This window comes from Pogona vitticeps, chromosome 4, assembly GCF_051106095.1.
Source record: "Pogona vitticeps strain Pit_001003342236 chromosome 4, PviZW2.1, whole genome shotgun sequence".
Lineage (NCBI taxonomy): Eukaryota > Metazoa > Chordata > Lepidosauria > Squamata > Agamidae > Pogona > Pogona vitticeps.
This window is the reverse complement of record NC_135786.1, coordinates 108047227-108063302: the sequence shown is the minus strand read 5'-3', so window position 1 is coordinate 108063302 and position 16076 is coordinate 108047227. Positions and strand designations below refer to the sequence as shown.

Here is a 16076-nt window from a genome sequence, read left to right as displayed (position 1 = left end):
CTTTTTAATGTTTATTGCAGGGCAGGCAGGCAAATAATTCTGGTGGCACTGTGCAAGTTATAAAAGGTAAAAAGGTAAAGGTTCCCCTTGACAATTTTTGTCCAGTCGTGTTCGAATCTAGGGGGCGGTGCTCATCCCCGTTTCCAAGCCATAGAGCCAGTGTTTTGTCCGAAGACAATCTTCCGTGGTCACTTGGCCAGTGCGACTTTAGACACGGAACGCTGTTACCTTCCCACCGAGGTGGTCCCTATTTATCTACTTGCATTTGCATGCTTTCGAACCGCTAGGTTGGCGGGAGCTGGGACAAGCAACGGGCGCTCACTCCGTCGCGTGGATTCGATCTTACGACTGCTTGGGCTTCTGACCCTGCAGCACAGGCTTCTGCGGTTTAGTCCGCAGTGCCACCACGTCCCGTCGTGCAAGTTATAGTACTTTGCATTTCACCATTCATGTAGCATGAAGGTTTGTTTTTGTTTTCCCGGAGATTTGGTAACACAGAGATGCCAGTGTAGACACAGATATGGCTCAGATAGGAGCATGCCAAAAAGGGCAAAAGGTGAACTTGATCCTGATTTGTGTGCTGTTATTTAGACATGGATATTTAAGGATTCAAATCAACAGCTCTATCAGTTTGCCATGCTGGATTGCATCAAAGGCTCTCATAATACAATTGTACATGTCCACATTCATGCCATTACATCTGCCTCCAAATATATGTATGCAGAACAGTGCTTCCATCAAGAGTGTTTCATGGTCAAGGCAGGAGGTGTATTTGCCTCTGAATTTTTGGGGGTGAGGCACCCCTCAGTTCCTGACTGCCATGTTTCCAAATCCTTCTCTGAATCCAAGCAACATGTGTCCCTTTTTTGCACTTCTTGTAAATGTTGCCATTCACTCATTAATCTTAGGAAACAACCTCTCATTGATTTGTCTTGGAGTTTGCTTGGCTCTGTATGTTGCTTTCATAGCTATTATAATGGGATGGGGATTTATTTATTTATTACTGATATTACAACTGAGAAAGAAAAGCTAAAATCTCCCTTCCATGCTGGTGACAGTGAAGGTCTACTGACTAGCTGGTATTTCATTTTGTAAGAAATGTGATCACTAATCTCTTCATTAGTGCTATGTACAGATAGTGGGTAAGGCTGGTTCTAAGATGTGATAAAGTATGTTCCATAGTATCAACACCCCTTCATGGATTGCTGATTTGTTGTGGTGAAGGGGTTTGAGCTAATAAAGTGGTTGGGCCAAAGCCGAAAGGACGCTCAGCTGTGGACGTGCCTGGAAATGAAAGGAAAGTCTGATGCTGTAAAGAAAAATACTGCATGGGAACTTGGAATATAAGATCTATGAATCTTGGTAAGCTGGATGTGTCAAACAGGAGATGGCAAGAATAAACATTGACATCCTGGGTGTCAGTGAACTAAAATGGACAGGAATGAGTGAATTCAACTCAGATGATTATCATATCTACTATTGCGGGCAAGAATCCCGTAGAAGGAATGGAGTAGCCCTCATAGTCAAAAAAAGAGGGGGGAAAGCTGTAATGGGATATAATCTCAAAAATGATAGAATGATGTCAATGCGAAGCCAAGGCAGACCATTCAATATCACAGTAATCCAAGTTTATGCATCAACCACCAATGCTGAAGAGGCTGAAATTGGCCAATTCTACAAATACTTACAACATCTTCTAGAACTGACACCAAAGAAAGATATTCTTCTCATTATAGGGAACTGGAATACTAAAGTAGGGAGTCAAGAGATAAAAGGAACAACAGGTAAGTTTGGCGTTGGAGTTCAAAACAAAGCAAAGCAAAGGCTAATAGGTTTTTGTCAAGAAAACAAGCTGGTCTTCACAAACAGTCTTTTCCAAAGACACAAGAGGAGACTCTATACATGGAAATCACCAGATGGGCAATATTGAAATCAGATTGATTATATTCTCTGCAGCCAAAGATGGAGAAGCTCTATACAGTCAGCAAAAACAAGACCTGGAGCTGATTGTGGCTCTCATCATTAGCTTCTCATAGCAAAATTCAAGCTTAGGCTGAAGAGAGTAGGAAAAACCACTGGGCTACTCAGGTATAACCTAAACCAAATCCCTTACGAATACACAGTGGAAGTGAAGAACAGATCTAAGGAACTCGATTTGGTGGACAGAGTGCCTGAAGAACTTTGGACAGAGGCTCGTAACATTGTACAGGAGGCAGCAGCAAAAACCATTCCAAAGAAAAGGAAATGCAAAAAAGCAAAGTGGCTGTCCAACAAGGCCTTACAAATAGCAGAGAAAAGAAGGGAAACAAAATGCAAGGGAGATAGGGAAAGCTACAGAAAATGGAATGCAGACTTCCAAAGAATAGCAAGGAGAGACAAGAGGGCCTTCTTAAATGAACAATGCAAAGAAATAGAGGAAAATAATAGAAAAGGAAAAACCAGAGATCTGTTCTGGAAAACTGGAGATATTAGAGGAACATTTTGTGCAAGGATGGACATGATAAAGGACAAAAATGGAAGGGACCTCACAGAAGCAGAAGACATCAAGAAGAGGTGGCAAGAATACACAGAGGAATTATATCAGAAAGATTTGGATATCCCGGACAACCCAGATAATGTGGTTACTGAACTTGAGCCAGACATCCTGGAGAGTGAAGTCAAGTGGGCCTTAGAAAGCATGGCTAACAACAAGGCCAGTGGAGGTGATGGCATTCCAGTGGAACTATTTAATATCTTAAAAGATGATGCTGTTAAGGTGCTACATTCAATATGCCAGCAAATTTGGAAAACTCAACAGTGGTCAGAGGACTGGAAAAGATCAGTCTACATCCCAATCCCAAAGAAGGGCAGTGCCGAAGAATGCTCCAACTACCGTACAGTTGCACTCATTTCACACGCTAGCAAGGTTATGCTCAAAATCCTCCAGGCTAGGCTTCAGCAGTATGTTGACCGAGAACTCCCAAAAGTACAAGCTGGATTCTGAAGGGGCAGAGTAGATAGAGACCAAATTGCTCACATGCACTGGATTATGGAGAAAGCCAGAGAGTTCCAGAAAAATATCTACTTCTGCTTCATTGACTATGCAAAAGCCTTTGACTGTGTGGACCACAGCAAACTATGGCAAGTCCTTAAAGAAATGGGAGTGCCTGACCACCTTATCTATCTCCTGAGAAACCTATACGTGGAACAGGAAGCAACAGTTAGAACTGGATATGGAACAACTGATTGGTTCAAAATTGGGAAAGGAGTACGTCAAGGCTGTATATTGTCCCCCAGCTTATTTAACATATGCAGAATACATCATGTGGAAGGCTGGACTGGAGGAATCCCAAGCCGGAATTAAGACTGCTGGAAGAAATATCAACAACCTCACATATGCAGGTATTACCACTCTGATGGCAGAAAGTGAGGAGGAATTAAAGAACCTCAAAATGAGGGTGAAAGAGGAGAGTGCAAAAAATGGTCTGAAACTCAGCATCAAAAAGAGCTAAGATCATGGCCACTGGTCCCATCACCTCCTGGCAAATAGAAGGGGAAGATATGGAGGCAGTGACAGATTTTACTTTCTTGGGTTCCATGATCACTGCAGATGGAGACAGCAGCCACGAAATTAAAAGACGCCTACTTCTTGGGAGGAAAGCGATGACAAACCTTGACAGCATCTTAAAAAGCAGAGACATCACCTTGCCAACAAAAGTCCGAATAGTCAAAGCTATGGTTTTTCCTGTAGTGATGTATGGAAGAGAGAACTGGACCCTAAAGAAAGCTGACCGCCAAAGAATTGATGCTTTTGAATTGTGGTGCTGGAGGAGATTCTTGAGAGTCCCCTGGACTGCAAGGAGAACAAACCTATCAATTCTAAAGGAAATCAAGCTCAAGTGCTCACTGGAAGGACAGATCCTGAAGCTGAGGCTCCAATACTTTGGCCATATGATGAGAAGAGAAGACCCCCTGGAAAAGACCCTGATGTTGGGAAAGTGTGAAGGCAAGAGGAGAAGGGGATGATAGGATGAGATGGTTGGACAGTGTCATCGAAGCCACCAACATGAATTTGACACAACTCTGGGAGGCAGTGAAAGATAGGAGGGCCTGGCGTGCTCTGGTCCATTGGGTCACGAAGAGTTGGACATGACTAAACGAATAAACGACGATGATAGTATCAACAAATGAGCAGGTGAGATGCTATTAGTTCCTGGTTTAGTTTAGTTTTTTTTAAGGGCCCTTTACAATCCATGTTTTCTTCATTCAAAATGACAAATGGACAGGACGCAAGATAAACAGACAGATTTATCTATCAACTATTATTAGACCTGCATGTGTGGAGATATTCTTCATTTTGGGCATTCTTTGGTGATGTTTTCATTAAGTGAGATAATGGTGAAAGGCCTTGTAGTCTACAAATGGTATAATAGGATGCAAGCAGAGAGCAGCTAATATCATGATTCAGGGATTACAGTTATTCAGGAAGGGCTACTGAAGTAGGCTTTTGCTTCATTCAAGCAAATTAGAGGCTGAGAAGGGGAAGCCCTCTGTGACATACAAAATGATGATGCTTACATGAAGGAGGGAAAATACAGTACTGTCTTTTGAGATGCAAGGATGTGCAAGGGGGCGATCAGACAGCATAAAAAGCACGTGCCTGGTTGCACCGGAAAGAGCTGCCATGCAAGGTGTGATCTCCCTTAAAGGGACCTTTCCTTCTGTCAGGAAATATTTCCAGCCTGGACCCCAAAAGTAGTAACTATGCAGCTTGACCAAAACGGTATGTCCTGGGCATGGACTGGGGTCAGGCTGGAGTGCAATGCCCCATATATCATGTGACTGCCAGGTAATAAATTGTACTGAGTCACTTGATAGGTAGTCAAATATACAGTCTAATTTTGACCCTAACAGATTTTGCTTTCCTGATTTCTGTGAAAGAGGACTTAATCTCTGGGATTCAGAGATTCAGAGATTCTTAGTTACTTTTTTACCCTTTTTGAAGAGCCTACTTTGTTAATTCTGACTCACCAGTTCAGCATGGAGGTTACCTGTCCCTTCCTTCCTGAAGTTAACACTCTGTGGTATTTCTGACATAAGCTTCATGTGTTTTCTCATGTCTCTCCCTCACATCCTTTTTTTTTATTTTTTTATTTTTTTTACTACATACAAAGACATACACTCATAAAGAAAGAAAAAAATAAGAAAGGGGGGAACTTTTGGTTTTTGTCATTGGTTTGTTTTTTTGTTATTGTTTTGGATTATTCGATTAAGATGGGGTTGAATAAATAAATAAATAAATGAGAAGAAAAGAAGAAGAAGAAAATATGTTTAAAGTTAAAAGGGAAGGCATTCGGATATATATATGTGAATAAATATATGATGTGGGGTGGAAAGGAGGTGGAGGTTCAGCTGGGGTCTGGACTGGTGGGAGTGGCATCTCCCCCCCTCCCAGATCGCGCGTCCAACATTAGTGAGACGCGGGGAAACTGGAGGGAGGAAAAATGTTTATATGTAGGGAAGAAGGGTAGGGATAGAGAATTAGAAAGAGGTGAATTTAATTTTTTTAGTTGTTTTTGTTTATGTTTTGGGAATTGCACAAAGGGACCGACTAAGAAGCAAAAGACTGAACAGACATGGGGAAAAACATAAGAGTAGCGACTTTAAATGTGAAAGGCCTAGGAGCTGTATTAAAGAGAAGGAAAATAGAACTATTATTAAAAAAAAGTAGAGTTGACATTATCTATCTACAAGAGACACATCAATTAAAGGATGGAGTCAATGAATTGAAATTGCAAAATATACATATATATGAAAAAACATTTGGGACATCCAAATCTAGAGGGGTAGCAATATTAATATCTAAACATTGTGAATTTGTAGTAAAAGAAGTAATAAAAGATAGTAATGGCAGATATTTGATAATCCAAGGACAAATGGGGGAAGAAGAATACACATTAGTAAATGTGTATGCACCGAATATGAACCAAGGAGAATTTTACAAACATGTCATTAAAGAAATGGAAAAGGTTAGGAAAGGATATGTGATTATGGCAGGAGATTTCAACATAGTCTTAGATAAGTTGAAAGATAAATCTACACATAAAAAAGACGAATTGCATAAAAGGGATACCCCCGCTAACTAAGATAATAAATACTACCGATCTGAAAGATAGATGGAGAGAATTGAAGGGAGATGAAAGAAGGTTTACATATTATTCTGCGGTACATAAAAGTTACTCTAGAATAGATTTTATGTTTATATCACAAAATTTAATTTCAAAAGTAGTAGACACAAATATTAATGTGATGAAGATAACAGACCATGCATTGATGGTGATGGAAATAAAAGTGAAGAAAGATTATAGAGAAGCTAGGAGATGGAGGATAGACTCCAATATTCTTCAACATACAGAGGTGATAGACAAAGTCAAGAAAGAATGGTTGGAAATATGGTCATTTAATGAAGCGGGTGGGAACAAAATAGGCGTGTTATGGGACACCATGAAATCTGTTATAAGAGGAATTGCTATAAGAGAATCTTGTAGATTAAAAAGATTGAGAGAAGAAAATGTAAAAAGGATTGAAGAATCATTAAAGGATTTAGAAACTAAATATTTTATAGATAGAGATAATGAACAATTATTAGAGATACAAGCTAAAAGAAAGGAATTGGAAAGCTTAGAATTAGAAAAAGTGCAGAGGGACCTGATATACACTAAAAGGAATTTTTTTGAACATAGTAATAAAAATTCAAAACTTTTAGCTAGAATGGTTCATACCAAAAGAACAAAAACTATCATTGGTGTGATTAAAGATAAAACAGGAAAAAACTGCAGTTTAATGAAAGAAAAATTAAAGATTATACAAGATTTTTATCAAAATTTATATAAAAGTAATAGTGCATCAAAAGAAGATATAGAAACTTATATTAAAGAAAATGTTAAGAGTGAAATATCAGAGAACGATAAAAAAGACTTAGATAAAGAAATAAAAGAGGAAGAGATTATAGAGATAATTAATAAACTAAAATATGGTAAAACCCCAGGTTTTGATGGATTAGGTTCGGAATACTATAAAACCTTTAAATCAATATTGATCCCTAAATTAAAAGTGCTTTATAATGAAATCTTGGAAGGAGAGAGAATACCAGATTCATGGAAACATTCATTGATAACTCTTATCCCAAAACCTAATAAAGATCTAACAGACCCAAGTTCATATAGGCCTATTTCTTTACTAAATCAGGACGCAAAGATATTTACAGCAATACTTGCAAATAGAATTAATAAATTTACTATAAAATATATCAAAGAGGATCAGAATGGTTTTTTGAAAGGTAGGCAAATGGAAAACTTGACTAGGAGGGTTTTGAATATTATACACAATATTGAAAAAATAAACTGAAGGCAGGCATTTTATCATTAGATATATTTAAAGCATTTGATTGTGTGGAATGGCCAACATTAAAGACTTTGTTAAAGGGTTGGGGTTTTGGAAAAAAGTTTAGGGGGATAATAGATCAATTATATTTAGAGAATACCTCTGTAGTAATAGTTAATGATGGGATGACAGATCAAATAGTTCTTGGCCGAGGTACTAGGCAAGGTTGCCCTCTCTCTCCAGTTCTGTTTTGCCTGGTTATTGAAATGTTGGCAAATGTAATTAGGAATGATGACTTAATTGAAGGTATAGGAGAAAAGAAGACAAAGATTAATTTATTTGCGGATGATTCCTTATTGTCAGTGAAAAACCCGTTAGAATGTATAGATAAAATTAAAACACACTTAGAAAAATTTGGAAAAATAACCGGATTAAACATAAACTGGCAAAAATCTGACTTAATGTTGTTTAATTATAGTAGAATAGAACAAGAAAAATTTGCCGAAAAACACGATTTTAAAATATGTAAAACAATTAAATACTTAGGAATAGATTTAGCAAAAAATATTCAAAAGATAAAGGATTATAATTATAACAAACTAAAGGAAGTAATTAATAAGAAACTACAAGAATATGATAAGTTCAAGTTATCTTGGTTTGGAAAGATTGCATTGGTAAAAATGAAAATTTTACCAAAAATTAATTTTCTATTCAGAATGTTACCAATGCAGTTAACAGAGGATGATTTGAAATATTGGCAAGGAATAGTTAACAAATATTGTAATGAAGGGAAGAAATCTAGAATAAATAAAAAGTATTGGTATAAAACAACAAAAAAAGGTGGTATAGGTTTACCAAATATAAGAAACTATTATTTAGCTAACCAACTCAGGTTTATTGGTGAAATTATATATAATCCGGAAAGGTTAATTTGGTGGGAAATGGAATCATCAGAATTACAAGGAAATATAGAAAAATATTTATTTACTAAAGGTAAGAAAGACAAAATAAGTCAAGTTAATAATCCTTTTTTAAAGACACTGTTAAATATATGGTATAAGTATAAAAAGAATTTATGTTCATCATACTCTCCATTTGGATTAGTGACAGAAATAGAAGATTTTCCTACCAATATGAAGGTGTATATGGATTTATTTAAAGAAGAAAAAGTGATTAGACTGAAAGATTGGCTGTATAAAATGAGATTGATAGACCAAATGAAACAAGTATTTCAAAACAAGACTATCTCATGGCTGAACTATGTACAACTGGAAAGATGGACTAAGGAATGGGCAAATAAATATAATAAAGGTAGAGAACACACAAAATTTGAGCAATTTCTATTCTCATATGAGGACATTCAGATGACTGACTCAGTAAAAGGTACAGTGAGTAAAATTTATTCACTTCTTAATTTAGAGGAAGAAGAAAGTGAGAAAGAAGGATTGAAATTGGTGTGGGAACAAGATATTGGGAAAAGAATAAATGAAGAAGAATGGAGGAGGATATGGAAAATGAGGGTTTTAAGATTTATGTCAGTAAGAATAAAGGAAAAAATTTTAAAACTTTGTTTAAGATGGTATTTAACACCGGTAAAATTCAACAAAATTAACACCAGTCATCCGAATGTCTGTTGGAAATGTGAGAAAGAAGTTGGTACATACTTTCATATGTGGTATGAATGTGAAAAGGTACAAAGATTTTGGAAACAAATTTTCAAAGAATTAAGTTGTATCTGTGGAAAAGATATAGAATGTAAGGCTGAGATTGCTTTGTTATCAATATATGAGAACGTGGAATATGACAAAATGATTAAAGAATTGATAACTAATCTAATAACAGCAGCTAGATTGATTATTGCTAGACAATGGAAATTAAAGACTGAATTACAAATTGAAGAATGGTATAAAGAAATATGGAATATAGCATTAAATGATAAATTAACTTGTAATTTAAAGATGAAGAAAGGAGAGTTGAAAAAGAACAATTTTTATGTAATATGGGGCAAATTTTTGGAATATGTGCTAATAAGGGGGAAAGGGAAAGCTCCAAATCAAGAATCTATGCAGTTCTGGAGAGGAGGACAATAGAAGAAGAAGAATGAGAAGAAGAAAAAAAGAAGAATATGGCAAGAGGTCCCGTATATGGTGGTGGGGAACACTGTTATTGTGTTGTAAGTGTATATGTTTTATGTATATGATTTGTTTTTGTTATAGTTATAAATAAAAAAAATTAAAAAAGAAAGAAAAAAAACAAGACAAAGCAATACTAACAAAATCAGAAACAAAAACAAAAACAAAAAACAAAAACAAAACCCCACATGTTTTGGCAGGGGAGAGGCATTCCATACAAAATTTCCATTCTTAAGAATCTGGCTGCATCAACCTAATTATTCTATAGACATTCCAAATGTGATCCATCCTAAAAAATCGTACTAAATTATAACAATTATTTCTCTTGCATCCTTGGCTTCCCATCATTCCTCAGAATATCCCTACTAGCATCGTAAAAAGCAAAAACAGGAAAAGAAAGAAAAATTAGAATTAGAATCCATACAAGTATGTATTCCACATCAAGGTTTCATATAGTATCAATGTTTCAGAGAGTAGGTATGCTCAAATATCTTGCCTTCTAAGTTTCAACATATTACACTTCATTTCTATAAAATATATGCCTTAAAGTCATCAATTTCTAATATTATATTCATCATAAACAGAGTCACAAGTTATATTTATCCAGCTTAATAATCTGCCATGTTCTATTATCCAGATCTCTCATAACATTATTAACCTATAGTTAATTTAGGTCTTAAAGTGTACCTTAAAAAACCTCGATTTCTAATATTATATTCAACATACATATACCAGATCACACCATTAATAATTCTTAATCATCATTTATCTCCAAATATAATCAGAATCATTTACTGTTATCATCATCAATTATTCCTTTTTCCTAGTTTTATAATGCCATCTGTGGAACCCAGTTAAGCTATTTTGTCTCTGATTTGGATTATTTGGATTGTTCCCAAACGTCATAGCTTGCCATTGAAGCCAAGGAGTGCCTAGTTTGCAATCGTCCCATCTCCCCTTGTGCTTTTTTTTTTATTTTTCTGATTTCCACATTCACCCACCAAATCAGGACACATTTCATTTCCATTCCTCTGGTTCACCTCCTGACAATGTCTCTCAGTTTTCTTAAACTGCTTTTTAATGCTTTTGCACTGCTTTCCAAAAACCAACAAGTTCTCTCCTTCCTGTGCTTCCAAAGTGAGCTGGTCTGCTTCTGCTCCAGCACTCTGTTCCTGCGGGGATTCCCATTTCTGTGTTCTTTTCCTCAAATCCAAAAGAACAATGTGAAGTTCCGCAAACTGCTCTTGAATACAGTTCATAATGTTCACTTTCGTATTCTGAATAGCGTCTAAAATCTGCCCAATGATATCCATCCTTAATAAAAGGTAGGTGAACAAAAATGCTTTCCAATCCCTAATTTCAAAAAATAGACCTCACTTGGAGAGACACAGCTTGCTGTTTGTTTGCTTCTCCCAGCCGAAAGTCATAAAGTACTTAAAGGTTGTAAACATCAGTTCCTCAACAGAGCTGATGATTTATGCTGTCTCAGACTCCAGCTTTCTCCAGCTTCGGTTTAAAAGTTCATTAAAGTTACTGTGAGTGTGTTCCCATCGAGGACAGGAAGTAAATAACAAAAATCACTGTCCTTGATCGCTCCAGCTCCTCTTTTCAGCATAGCACAAATAGTTGAAAACAGTCTATTTGGGTTTCACGCTTTTTTGCCGCTTCCGATTGCCTTATCTCCTCAAAATCAGTCATTTAAAGTTTATTTGTACAATACTTACAAACGTTGAAACTAATTGGCTCTGTTGATGCAGTCCTTCATAAATCCTTGTGCTTCTCCCTCTGCCGCGGGGCTTTTACAGCTGAGACGCCATAAAATGGCGTCGGCGGAATCCTTTGTCTAGAGAAGGAGTGAAATCGCGGGGGTGGATTGCTTTCCCAACCCCCAAAGTCCTCCGCTTTCTTACGACCTAAAAGGGGGCATCTCCTTGCCCCCCTTCTTTCCTCAATTGTTCAGGGGGGCTCTGGATTCTCGACATACAGCAGAAATCTGGAGAGCCTCAGATTCCTTGCTGCTCGCTGTTTGAAGCCCCGCCCCTCCTCTCCCCCTCACATCCTTCATCACTGCTTACATTTAGTTTTGATGACAGAAGTGGGCAGACTTAAGAATTCTGGTATCTACCTTGTTTCTAATTAGATGTCTAAAGTCAGCCAACTGTACCCACTGAGTTTAGGACCACAGTGTTTCAGAGCCTAGGAACAGGGTCCCAAATGCCAGAATGTAGTTGACAATGTTTCCTCATAGAAATTACTTCCTTGTTTTCCCATAAGCTTTTCTTATTTATAATTATAATAATATGTCATCATGTTGATACCAATTTATGGGAACCCTCTCAGGGTTCATACTTAGAAGTGTTTTTTTTAGTCCATCCTTCTCATGGCATTCTGGGACTTCAGCTTGCCCAAAGCTGCACAGGTGGCTGAGCAAATAACTTCATCAACCACACAAGCTCTAGCTCTGGATGGTCTCAGCTGGCCTCCCTCCCAGGAAACACAGTAAGCATTCAAATTCCTGGCTCCTGGTACTCTGACCCACTAAAATATACAAAGCATCCCCTTTTTGGCACAGCTTAATTTGGAAAAATAATTCCCCCCTTTTTAATTGCTCTTAAAGGTAAAAGTAAAGGTTTCCCTTTACAATTTTTTTGTCCAGTCGTGTTCGACTCTAGGGGGTGGTGCTCATCCCAGTTTCCAAGCCATAGAGCCAGCGTTTGTCTGAAGACAATCTTCCGTGGTCACATGGCCAGTGCGACTTAGACACGGAACACTGTTACCTTCCCACCGAGGTGGTCCCTATTTATCTACTTGCATTTGCATGCTTTCGAACCGCTAGGTTGGCAGGAGCTGGGACAAGCAATGGGCGCTCACTCTGTCACATGGATTTGATCTTACAGCTGAAGATCTACAGACCTTACAGCACAGAGGCTTCTGCGGTTTAACCCGCAGCGCCACCACATCCTTAAGCAATTGCCAATCAGAAATCTTCACCTCATCTACTGCAAGTTAAGAGAATCCAGTCTAAGATCATTGGGGAATAGTCTCAGGTATTAGTGTTCTTGCTCTCTAAAGTCTTATTTATACTAATGGTGCTCAATTAATTACTTAATTTGTAATAGCCACTACCAGTCCTTGACTTCTGGTACTGTTATATTCATCCAAGCTATGTACCTCTGATACTGATTTCTTCCAGTTGGAATTAAATGTTTTCGAAATTGTGACCCTAGAAGCAGTTATAGCTGGCTATAAGCAGAGACAGAACCTGTCTTTTCCCTGGGTGAAGTCTACAAAACATGGGAAGGCAACACCTGTATAAGAAGAACTGCACAACTGTATTACATTATGGAAATTTTATTTATTTATTTATTTATTTATTTATTTATTTATTTATTTATTTATTTATTTATTTATTTATTTATTTATTTATTATTTGATTTCTACCCCACCCCTCTAGACAGAGTCTACTTGGGGCGGCTTACAAACAATTATAAAACATCATAAATATAATCATCATAAAACAATCACATAATTAAATCAACAAATTTAGAAATTCAAGATGGAGACAAAGGAAAATTAAAAAGAAAAGAATCAAGTGTTGACTGGAGGAAAGGCCTGCCTAAAGAGCCAAGTCTTTAAATGACTCTTAAAAACACCCAGCAAGGAAATGTGAGAATGCATGTAAGAACAGATTGTAAAGTCCAATTTTAACCAACTATTATAAGGGCATATATTCAGTACAAATATAAAAGCAAAAGGCTGTTTCAGAATGTACAGTTGTTTACTGGCCAAAATCCTGGAAGGGAGACTATTAGTAATTAAATACTTCCTCTTTCAGCTCCAGGGTTTCCACAGCTTGCTTACAATAGAACTGATTATACTTTAGTTCAACAAGCCATAGGGCAGAAGTAGGAAGTCTTTAATTATGAAAAAATCTCTATCCTAATGATTATATCATCACACTTTCATAACTGTAAATTGCACAAAAGGATTTTGGCCAGAAAAAGAAAGTCACACACTCAGTACAAAAACAAGTGCTTTATCAAACTGAGAAATATGAAACAGGACTTCGAGATAAAAAATATTCTGTTCCGGTTTTCTCCTTCAATCTCAATACATATATGTCATCAGAAACAAATCACAATGAACTTCGAAGTACTCAAACTGAAAAGAGGTAGCCATGTTTGGCCAGTGCGTACTCATCAACTACAGTACTATGATATTTATATTCTGGATGTTACAATCTCCTTTTGCATTCATCCTCACATTTTTGTAATAGAACACAGTTGTGTGCTTCTAGTACTTTGGTTCTTTCTTGAGAGAAATCTGAATGGACTTCATGTCACCACTGGCAGAGACAAAAGATTCTGGTGGACAGGGATAGAGATGGGGGTATTCGTATTTGTATACAAATACGAATATCCCTGCATAGCTGGACTTAACAGGGGTCCGGCCCCTGTTTACTCACGGGTCCTGCTGAAGTGGTGGCCCCGCTCATCCTTCCAAACATACCCAGAGTGCTACTGTCTTCCTGCTCAGGTGGTCACTCCAGGCAGGGGGAGGGAAGACGAGTCTCAGTGCATGGCTGCCAAGTTGCTAGCCAAGCGGGAAGTGAGCAGAACTCTGGGCACAATTGGGAGGATGAGTGGGGCTGTTGCCACAGCAGGACACATGAGTGGATGCCCCGGGGGCAGGACACTCATTAAGTCCAGCTGCATGGGGATATTCGTATTCGAATATAAACACATCCATCTCTAGACAGGACTAAAGCCCGGCTGAGGCTAATCTACTCTTACTATTCTTTCTCCTTCTTCATCCCCACTTACACTGAAAAGGAAGGGACAGCTCACTCTTGAAGCCAAAGGGTTTAGAAGATCAAGCCAAAGCCCATATATGTGATCTTAGGGATGCCAGATGCCCACCTCACCCCTAAAGTGAGGGACCTATCATTCAATACATTCAGATCATTCTTGATTTTAATGCCATGTCCAGTAGGGGGGAGTTTATATGAAAGAAACCTACACATAGGCTTGGCAAGCTACTACCAATCAGAGCAACCAATGTTATGGGGACAAAGAATTTCATTGGGGGTATAAGCAAGTTCCTATGTTTCAATTGCTTCATTCAAACTTCAGTAGTGTTGCCTCTCTTCACACTGAAAAGTGACCCAATCTCCACCTAATGGGTAGACAGGATCCTAGATATCTCAACAAATTGTGTCATTTTCCGAATGTTGTAAGAATGCCCTTAGCGGTGTCTACAAATACACATATAAATACTGAAACATTCATTTATATACTTATACAGAGAGAGATTTGTTTTGAGAGGAGACTACACATGGAATTTGCAAGAAAACACATTTACATACATGTTGAATGTATATTTCAAGGACTTTTTCCAAGGTTTGGGTTTGTTTGTGTTTTTTAAATTGCAGATTAATGTTGAAAGCAAGCTAGACACAACCATTGGTAAACATCCTGGTGTTTATAAATTTTACTGAGGTGATTTTACAAACTGGATTAATAACTGAGGAAGGCTACCTAGTTTATTTTTAAAGTGAAGGTTTTTAACCAGATTGGCATACAACCAATGCCAACTATTTTCTTTCTGAGAGCTCTCCCAACACTGTTCTTATGAATATCAGATTCTGCACTGATGTTACTGATATTTTTCCCCCACACCTTCCATATGATATTCACCTTATCTCATTTCATCCACTGCTTTTCCCCCATGACTTTCTACCCCTTTTTGATCCTCCCTGAAAACATGGTTTATTTTTCAAACAGTGCTGAGGGCAAGGCTGAAATGAAGCCCCTCCCATATGCAGTTGATGTCTGTAATGAAACCTCTGGTTGGAAGCTTTCAACAGGCACTCCAAAAGAGATAGGTAGCTAGAAGTAGAATTTCTACCTGAAAATGAACAAGAACTCATCCTTCTTCATTTCACTTGTGGGTAGCAGACGTAATAGCAGTACAAAGCAGACTGCAAGGCATATGCTGTTCTGGCCTACAGCATCATGACTGCTTCCTGTGCATCTGCTGCATGGTGTAGCTGCCTCAGTCTGCCTAATGGTAGGTCAAGTCTTCCACAGGAAAAAACCTCACTCAGAACTGTACAAAGATAAAAGAGGGGAAGTGATGTAAAAGGTATTCTTATAGCAGTGCACAAGTTCCACTGTGCACATGTTTTATTCCTTTGAAAACAGCAGAAATGTGTGAGAAATATCAGTACGAGAAATAAAATTAAAAAATACAATATTTAGCCAGAAAGCATCAACATTGAATGTAGAAGAGGTGGATGAATGGAGACCTGATTTCCCCTCACCCCCACCACAGCTCTGGATGAGACAAGTATTTTTAAAATATGTTTCTGTGGCTAGGTTCAACTTTCAGGATGTGAAACAGACAAGATCAGCAGAACAAAAACTGATGTTAAAAACAACACCATTCCTCACTTGCCCATTTTTTTTTTCAAAAAATGGCTTGATTTTAAATAGTTCCCAGCCCATCTAAGTCTGTAGTTATTGTAAACGTTTGTAGATACAAATGTTGTGTTTCCAGCAGAATGTCAGTTGGTGGTGGAGG

The 16076-nt window shown here is 37.7% G+C and overlaps 1 long non-coding RNA gene across 1 annotated transcript in view; it reads right to left on the bottom strand.

Moving 5' to 3' along the window:
• LOC140706724 (uncharacterized) overlaps nucleotides 1-16076 on the bottom strand; it is a 46263-nt gene that overhangs the window by 17293 nt on the left and 12894 nt on the right. The window lies entirely within an intron of this gene.